We start from the raw sequence: 8,649 nt of genomic DNA on the forward strand, positions 1-8,649 counted from the left end.
ACATTCTCTGACCTGGAAATCCCAGCTCAGGTACTGTTCTGTAGGAGTGGAATTGTGTTCCTCCAGATTTCACACGTGAGAGTCTCAACCCCTCTGTAGCTCAAAGTGTGGCTGTGATTGGAGAGAAATTAACTGAGACTCAGGCCATGAAGATGGGTCCTAGTCTAGTATTCCTCCCCATCCTAGGGGATGGAAGCAGACACAGAGCAAGGGAACAGCATGTGCATACCCGGTGGGGGACACAACCACCGGCACACTGAGGATAGACTCGGGAATCAAGGCTGCTTCCTCTTCTGTTTTTCAGATGGTGAGATAAGAAATGGCTGTTGTTCGCAAGAGCCACTCCAGCTGACTCACATGGGTATACGCTCCACACAATTGCACCTGGACCATCAACACAAAGTGTGTATGAGGAACCTCCAAAGTATCAGTGTCTGTTAAGCCGCAACACCTCTCAGTGTAGAAAGCAGTAGGTGGTGATTTTTCTACACCAGCACTAACCAGCGGGGAGAATGAACTTCAGTCACCGACCACCGGGCCCCGCTCTCCAACCTAATGAACAGGGAGAGAGGCAGCCGTGCACGGCTGAAACCAGGACAGGGTTGCCCCGAGGTCGGGGAGTGTTCTAGGTACTGGTGGTGGCCTCGTTTTTGATCTGGAGGCTTTGGGAGCACCCTCACCATACACATATGTGTGAGAAGCACATCCCCCTCTGTGTCTGCTGCTCTCCGACACGTCTGAAAAAGTCCAAGAGCACCAGGTTCAGAGTTTGCGTTCCTTGCCAATAGTCCAGAAGAGAAGGGAGTTGAACAGCAAGGACTCTCGTGGCACTGGGGGCATTCCAGCAGGGGCTGGTCAGCCGGCCTGGCAGGAGCAAAGCTGCAGGGGCAGGCGTGCTGTGGCCATGACCCAGAGCCGGACTAGCCAGCACCGTGCCTGCTGCTTGGTGGCCAGGGGCCTTGGTCTGTATTTCTCTCCACTCTGCTTGGGCGGCAACTACTTGCCTGCCTGCCGCTGGGCCTGACAGCGGGCCTCAGGACGGCTCCTTGTTGGTTCTGAGGAGCGCAGTCCAGATAGAGCTGGGCCTGCGTTTCCAATGGCAGTGAGTTCATTTAGGTGGTGCAGAACATCACAGAGCCAGGGGTACACATAGGTGCACACGCACAGACACACTCACACACACAGAAGAAGCTGCTGCTTTCATGCACGCTTGAGTGGCCAAGAGTTCCCAGTTGGCCACTTGGGAAGTCCTGGGTGCCGAAGGCAGTACAGGGCCTCTGTGCCTGGTGTCCCACGGGCGATTGGGAAAGGCATGACATGTTAGCACAGGACGAGCTCCTGGCCTGCACTCACCAGCCTCTGCTTGTGGCCAGATCTGGGCACCGAATGGAGATGATGTCACTAGAGCTTCACGTTATTTCATCCAATTAACCAGGAGTTAATTAGTATGTCCAGAGCGCTTTGAAGCCGAGGAGCTGTGTTTAGTCACGCTTGGGGTGCAGGGGAGATCAGACTGCGGCACTGTCCTCGCAGTGAAAGTGTCTGGAACAGAAGACAGTGCTTCCTGCTAGTTCTGGGCTGAACTGTCACCTAGGCCACGCCCCCTGGAGGCTCTGGGTAGGAACCCTTTTTGGCCTTGCATTGTCCCCAGGACCTCCTCTTACCTTGATCACAAAGCCTCCTCCTCTTTGAAATCAGGACAGCTCCCACAGCGCAAAACACTGCTTCCTGTTTCCCTCCGTCCCGCCCCCTTAGGAACCTGGGTGGGGCTGAGAGAGTTCTAGAAGACTCCTGGAGGAGGTGGAGGCTGTCATGCTCTTTCAGGACTCGCCTTGGTCTCTGGACAAAGCCGATGCCTTCTTTTGGCCTGACTGTCCCCCAGTCTGGGCAATAATGGAGCACGGCAATACCGGGCTCCAAACTCCGGGGGCAGGGGGGAGGTTGTTAGTCTGGCCCCAGAGGGCTGTTGGGCAGGACAGTCCTGAGTCCACCTGAGTCTCCACAGTGGGTGTCAGGCCCCTGGGTGGCCACAGCAGAAGGCCACCTCTGGATAATCCCACCGCAGCTACTGCCTTCACACAAGGTGTGAAGAGGCAGGGGCAGGGGGCAAGGAGGAACGTGCGTGCAGGAGATGCACAGGTGGCGGAGCACTTCTGGGAGAGTGGGTCCCAGCTTGGGGAAAGTGCAGGCATCAAGGATGACGGCATCAAGGATGACGGCAACAGGCCCCTCTGTGCCCCCAGTGGTCTAGCTGGAGCTGACTTTGGAGAAGTAGCTGTCAGAGTCATGGTACGAAGACTCGGGTCCTGGGAATATGGGGGCACAGGCTGTAGGGCCTTGGAACCCTGGGTCAATTTTCTGGATGGCAATTGTCCAAATCTGAGTCCCTCCCTCCTGGGATGTAAAACGCCCCACCCCCAGGGGCACCTCCTCACCTGAGTCACGGCTTTCTCAGGCCGTTCCCAGAACTCCCAGGCACCGAGGCTGGCAGCACCTCTGGCTGACTCCCTAGCCGGTGTCCGGCCAACCCAGTGAAGGGACCGTCACAGAGTGCCGGGGGCAGGTAGTGGTTCCTTGAAGGTCTTGAACTTCTTTGCCTGAGGTGGGCGGGCAGCCTTGGGCCGCATTCTTGGCCAGCCCAGCCCAGGCACCACCTCAGATTGATGGGCACGGAGCTGAAGGGAGAGGCCTGTCCGTGCACCTTCTAGGCCGTGGCACTCTCCTCTTCTACATCTGCCCCCAGTGACCAGGCTTCGGATAGAAAGCCAGGGGTGGGGAATCGTCCCTCTAACTACACCCCAGGGGCGGGAGAGTCCGCGGGCTAAAACGGCTGCAGGCAGTAAACAGGGGCAGCCCGAAGGCTGTCACCGGAACCACAGAGCAGTGCGGGGCCTTCTACGTGTAGGGTGCAGCATGGACCAACACAGAATAGGAAGCTCGGGGTGCTCGGGCTCTCCATGCCTGCTGAAGGCTGGTGTGCTTACTAACTCTTCTTAACGTCTGCAATGGAAATAGCCGCGGCCATGTTGGGCGCTCTGTGCTGACTGAACGAGCAGCCTGTGCACTCGCTGGGGGCTGCCCAGGTGGCCCTAAAGCTTGGACAGTCCCTGTGCATGTGTGTTTGTCTCCTCATGTGTCTGTCTCATTCTGTCCGCTCCCTGCTAGACTGGAGTCAAAGGTGCCAATCCAATTGCCTTTAGATACCTAGGGGGCATCTTGCTTTCCCATGCACCCCACCTGGCTGCATTCGTGGGGTGCAACTTTCACTCTGCTGACCACATCTTCACAGGCCCTCCTAGAACTCCCTGCTCCTCATCAGCACCTGTGGTGGCTGAACAATGGTCCCCAGGCCCCGACATCGTCACCCCTGCAGCCCATGGCAAAAAAGACTTTGAAGATGTGTTTGAATAAAAGATCATGAGCAATCCTCCTGGATGGGCGGGGGAGACCCTAATACCCTCATCGCGTTCTTATAGAGAAAGTGGGGGTGGGAGAGTGCTCAAATGGGGTGGAGTGAAAGCCCTGCATATGCTGTGCCCAGTTTGATTCTGGCGCCACCAGGTGGTTGCCCCTGAGCTACACTGGGTCAGGTAAGCAAGATTCAGGCCCATATGGGCTTGGGAAGTGTGGTGAGGAGCTGCTTCCGGACCTGCTGGACACACACCACAAGAAATAGCTCAGAGAGAGCGTTGGAGGGGGCTTGTAGTAGAGGCCCGAGCACTAACGCTTCCAGGCAAACCCTGGAGTAAGCAGCCATGCCGGCAATCGGACTTCCACTCCTCCAATTGCTTTGTCCCCTCACCTGCAGAACGATGCGAAAAGCTAATTGCTGGAAAATGTGTGGGGTGGACATCAAGACTGGTAGGTTGAGTATTCTGGCCCTTCACATAATGCTGAGTGTGCTGGCTGGCTGGGGAGGGATCGTCCCGCCCATAGCCTGCTACTGGGTACTGGTGTCCCGTCATCATCGGCATTCCCTTCCGTCCCCTCCTCCCCAAACTACTCAGCTAACTCAGATGCTCAAATGTGACTGACACACTCCCTGGAGGGTGGGATGGGGTTCAGGACAGTGTGGTTAGGAAGCCTATCAGGGTAGAAGAGTCTGGAATGGGGCAGAGAAACAGCATGTCTCATGGCAGGACGAGGAATCTGCCTCGGGCATGAGTGTACCACTCACTGCATGGCATGGCCTCCTGTGGCAGTGCCCCCCACTTTAATCCAATTAAAGCCACTCTCCGCTTCCCCGCCTTATGAACCATGAAGACCCTTGTCCCAACTGCTCAAAAAGAGGCCCCGCCCAGCACCAGGCCACACAATAGGGCAGCGACTGCCTGAGTCGTGCACAGTGCGTCACCTTCAGCTGTGTCTCACGTCACTACCACCCTTCTCAACCCTTGACTTCCTCCTCCTGACCCTCTGACACCAACTTCCTGTGGCTTCAGGAAGCAACAAGAGGTCAAGACTCCTTTGATGTCTCTTTCTTGCCTTCTAGGAGCCCAAGACTCACTGTGACCCATATAATGGAGTCAACCTCTCCTACGTGTGTCCAAATCTTGCCTTTTCTGGGTCCCTCGGTGGGCGGGAAGCATTGCTGACCACCAATTCCTCTAGACTAACTCTGTGGTGTTAAAGTTCCTTTCTCTGCCCTCAGGCCACTGCAGTTACAGCCATGTTTGCCCAGAAGCGCCTCTGGGTTGCTCTCCCATCTGCATCCCCTGGTCCCCGTCAGGCATGCCTCTTCCCCTTCCCCGAACCATAGAAATAGCCCTATTGGCCCCTGCATCCCCTTCTCCAGGGGCTGCTCAATGCTAGGCTCCTTGTTTCCAGAAATCTCAGATCCTACATGGAGCTGTAGTGGATGGCAACTTCCTGGGTCGGGAACCCCGAAGACCATTCCTCCCCGTGCCACTGGCCATTTCTCCTACACTGAAACCCCCTTCCTCTTCAGCCCTTGAGTAGTCACTTTCCAAAGAAACGCTGCCTTAGAATGAGGAAGCTATGTTTGTGCCTTCCCATGTTTTAGGGCTGAGCTCAGGGATGTGGAGCTCTGCCACAGTTTCACCTGCCCACACTCCAGCTCTGTCAGCCTTCAACACCCGTCCTCCTCCTCTGTGAATCTGATGGCTCTGACCACATGCCTCTTTGTGTCTGGCTGATTTCACTAGGCATCATGTCAAAGTTCCCTAGGTCAGAGGCTGTGTCAGAATTTTCTTCCCTTTGAAGGCCAAGTAATACTTATTGGAGTGGAGTACCTTTTCTTTGGCTGGTGAGGGGGCCACACCTGACAATGCTCTGGGTTTACTCCTTGCTCTGTGCTCAAGGATCACTCCTGCTGGGCTCAGGGGACGCCATGTGGTGCTAGGGATCGAACCCAGGCTTGTATGCAAGTCAAGTGCTTTGCTCCCTGTAATATTGCTCCAGCCCTGGAGCACCTCAGGGCTTTGGGGGATTCTTTTGGTATTTAATTTTTTTACAATTCTAGAATTAGAATTGATTAGATAACAAAGTTGTAATATTAAAATCAATGGATGTAGAAAATCAATTGATGTCAACATTTGTTATATCTGATTGCAGGGTCACTAGGTCCTTGTCTAAGATTTTATTAAGCTGTCTGCTACTCAGCCACATGCAAGGCTGAGAGGACCAGACACTTCAGGATCTATGGTCTGGGCCCAAGAGTCCACAACAGTGGGAAGTGGGCGGGGCTGCCAGGCTTCCAGAAGTAGAGGGGTGGGGAGGGGGGCTACTATTCTCGACTCCGAAAAAAGCACCAGAGTTCTCAGCCTGGGCACAGGCTACCTGAAATTATTCACAGATTGGTGACTGTGCAGAGTATTCATGGTATGGCTTCTGGGTATACAGCCCGCCTGCCTCTTGTGGGCATGACAGAGTTGGCAGCTGTGGGACCCGTGATTCCATCAAGTTTCGCTGCTTGCTATGCATCTCCTGGGAGTTAGCTGGGATTTAGTGTAACAGGATGGTGGCTGCGGGTGGGGTGGCTTCAGGGCTTCCAGGAATGTAGAGGTTTGGGATCCATCCCGCCTCCTGGAGCATCCATCAGTGGACACAGTTACCTCGAATCATGGTGCTACAGGGAAGGGAGTGCAACTCTCCAAGATACCCTCCAATGCTCTGGGGAACATCCCGACGTGGGGCTGCTAGATCATGTAGCAGTTCTGGTTGTATTTTTATTTACAATTTTATATTGTCTTTTGGACATCCCAGAGGTGCTTACTCCTGGCTGAGCTCAGGGATCAGTCCTGGCGGGCTCAGGGATCAGTCCTGGTGGGCTCAGGGGACCAGGTGGGGTGCTAGGGATAGAATCTGGGTTGGCCGTACTCAAGGCAAGTGCCCTACCCACTGTACTATCTTTCTGGTCCCAAAGGTAAATATTTTTGGCTTTGTGAACCCAACAACCTAACCTGTGAACTCTGCTGCTGTGTGAACACAGCCAAAAACAACGTATAAATATTATTCACCAACGCTGGGCAGCAGAGCCCAATTGCCGTGGATCCCCACTCTTAAGACAAGAAGCACTTGGGCTCTTTCACCTCTTTTGCCTCATTCCTTCCCTGTTTACAATAGCCAAAATCTGGAAAAAACCCGAGTGCCTGAGAACAGATGACTGGTTAAAGAAACTTTGGTACATCTTACACAATGAAATACTATGCAGCTGTTAGGCAGGATGAAGTCATGAAATTTGCATATAAGTGGATCAATATAGAAAGTATCACGTTAAGTGAAATGAGTCAGAACGAGTGGGAGAGACATAGAAAGATTGAACTCATCTGTGGAATATAAAGTAACAGAATGGGAGTTTAACACCCAAGAATAGTAGATATAAGGACCAGGAGGTTTACTCCATGGCTTGGAAGCTGGCCTCAAATGCTGGGGGAAAAGGCAGCTCAGATAGAGAAGGGAACACCAAGTTAAGGGTATTTAGAGGACCTGCTCGGGTTGGGAGATGCGTGCTGAATGTAGACTGTAGATTGAACATAATGGCCACTCAATGCCTTTAGTGCAAACTACAACACCCAAAAGGAAAGAGAACAAAAGGGAATGCCCTGCCACAGAGGCGGGGTGGTGGGAGGGATACTGGGACCATTGGTGGTGGAGAATGGGCACTGGTGGAGGGATGGGTACTTGATCATTATATGACTGAAATGCAAGCACGAAAGTTTTAAAGTCTGTAACTATACCCCATGGTGATTCACTAATAAAAAATTTAAAAACAAGAAGCACTTGGGCTCTAACTTTCTTCTGTGGGAAGGCAAGGGCTGTATTCTAGTCACTACTGCATCCCCTCGGGTGCTGCAAGTACCTCTTAATGGTCTGAACTGATTCCCCCAGAAGCCTGCGGGGGACAAAGCCAGTGCTTTCCTCCCCCAGATCTGCCTGAAGTGGAACCTTGCAAGAATTGCTGGGAGCCAGGATGCAGTACAGGGCAGACCGTGAGGTCTTCAGCCTTCCCTCTCCTCCTCCGCCACTCTAGAAAGTTCTCTGGCCCCTCTGGGGCTGGATGGACGAGAGGCAGAACCGACAGAGAAGGCTCTAGCAGGGGTCATCTTCCATTACCATCAGCGAGTGTGGGAATACGGGATTCTGCTGGCTCCCAAAACTCCTCTCCCTCTCTTCTCTATCCATTTGTGACCAGAGCAAGGCTCTGTCCCCTCCTTACCACATGTCTCCTGCAGCGGACCACCAAAATCTAGGCAGGGAATGCAAGGGGACCAGCCTGGGGGCTCGGGAGCCTGTGGGGCACCCCAGCTTTGCCAGCAGCCTCGGTGCTCCTGGTCACAGCAGCTTGTTCTGGGGCTCCGCCTGCTGGCCAGTGAGGGTATTACAGGCTTTCTCTCAACACCTTTCCAGTACTTGGCACCCACGGGGTAGCAAAACGCAGGGACTGAAAAAGGAATGAAGTCCTGAGGATGCAGGTAACCTACACACTTTGGAGGGTATCCACGGGATCCAAAAAGAACTGGTAGCAATGTTAGTCAGCGAGGGCATTCCAGAGGAAGGCTGCAAAGCGGCTTTAGGGGGACTGGGGTTAGCAGGACATGCTCAGCGCATGCAGCTGAGGTCCAGAAGACCACTGTGCCCTCTGCCGCTCTCTGAAACTGCACCCCCCCCCCGCCAGCTCTCAGTCCCATCTCTGGTTCTGGGTCCCCAGTGGGCTGCAGCACCCCTCTTTATTTTTGGCTTTTTGGGTCACAGCCACGGTTACTCCTGGCTCTGCACTCAGAAATCACTCCTCTCGGTGCTCTGGGGACCCTATGGGATGCGGGGGGATAGAACTGGGCTGGCCGTGTGCAAGGCGACCCTCCCCGCTGTGTTACCCTTCTAGCCCCTGCAGCCCTCTTTAAAAGCCCATCAGATTTATACACACGATTCATGGCTGTACTCAGTACAACAGCTAAAATACAGAATCAACATGGGCATCCAATGAATGGACAGATGGATTATGAAGATGTGCTCTATATACACAGGGGAATACTATGCAGCTCTAAGGAACATGAGATCGTGTGATCTGCTGCAACCTGGTTGGAACCATGTTCAGTGAAGAAAGACAAACACAGGATGATCTCACTTATCAATGGAAAATAGAATACCGGACGAGGAAATGTACTGTAGTAAAGGGGAGATACCTAG

The sequence above is a fragment of the Sorex araneus genome, chromosome X (assembly GCF_027595985.1).
Source record: "Sorex araneus isolate mSorAra2 chromosome X, mSorAra2.pri, whole genome shotgun sequence".
Taxonomy (NCBI): Eukaryota; Metazoa; Chordata; class Mammalia; order Eulipotyphla; family Soricidae; genus Sorex; species Sorex araneus.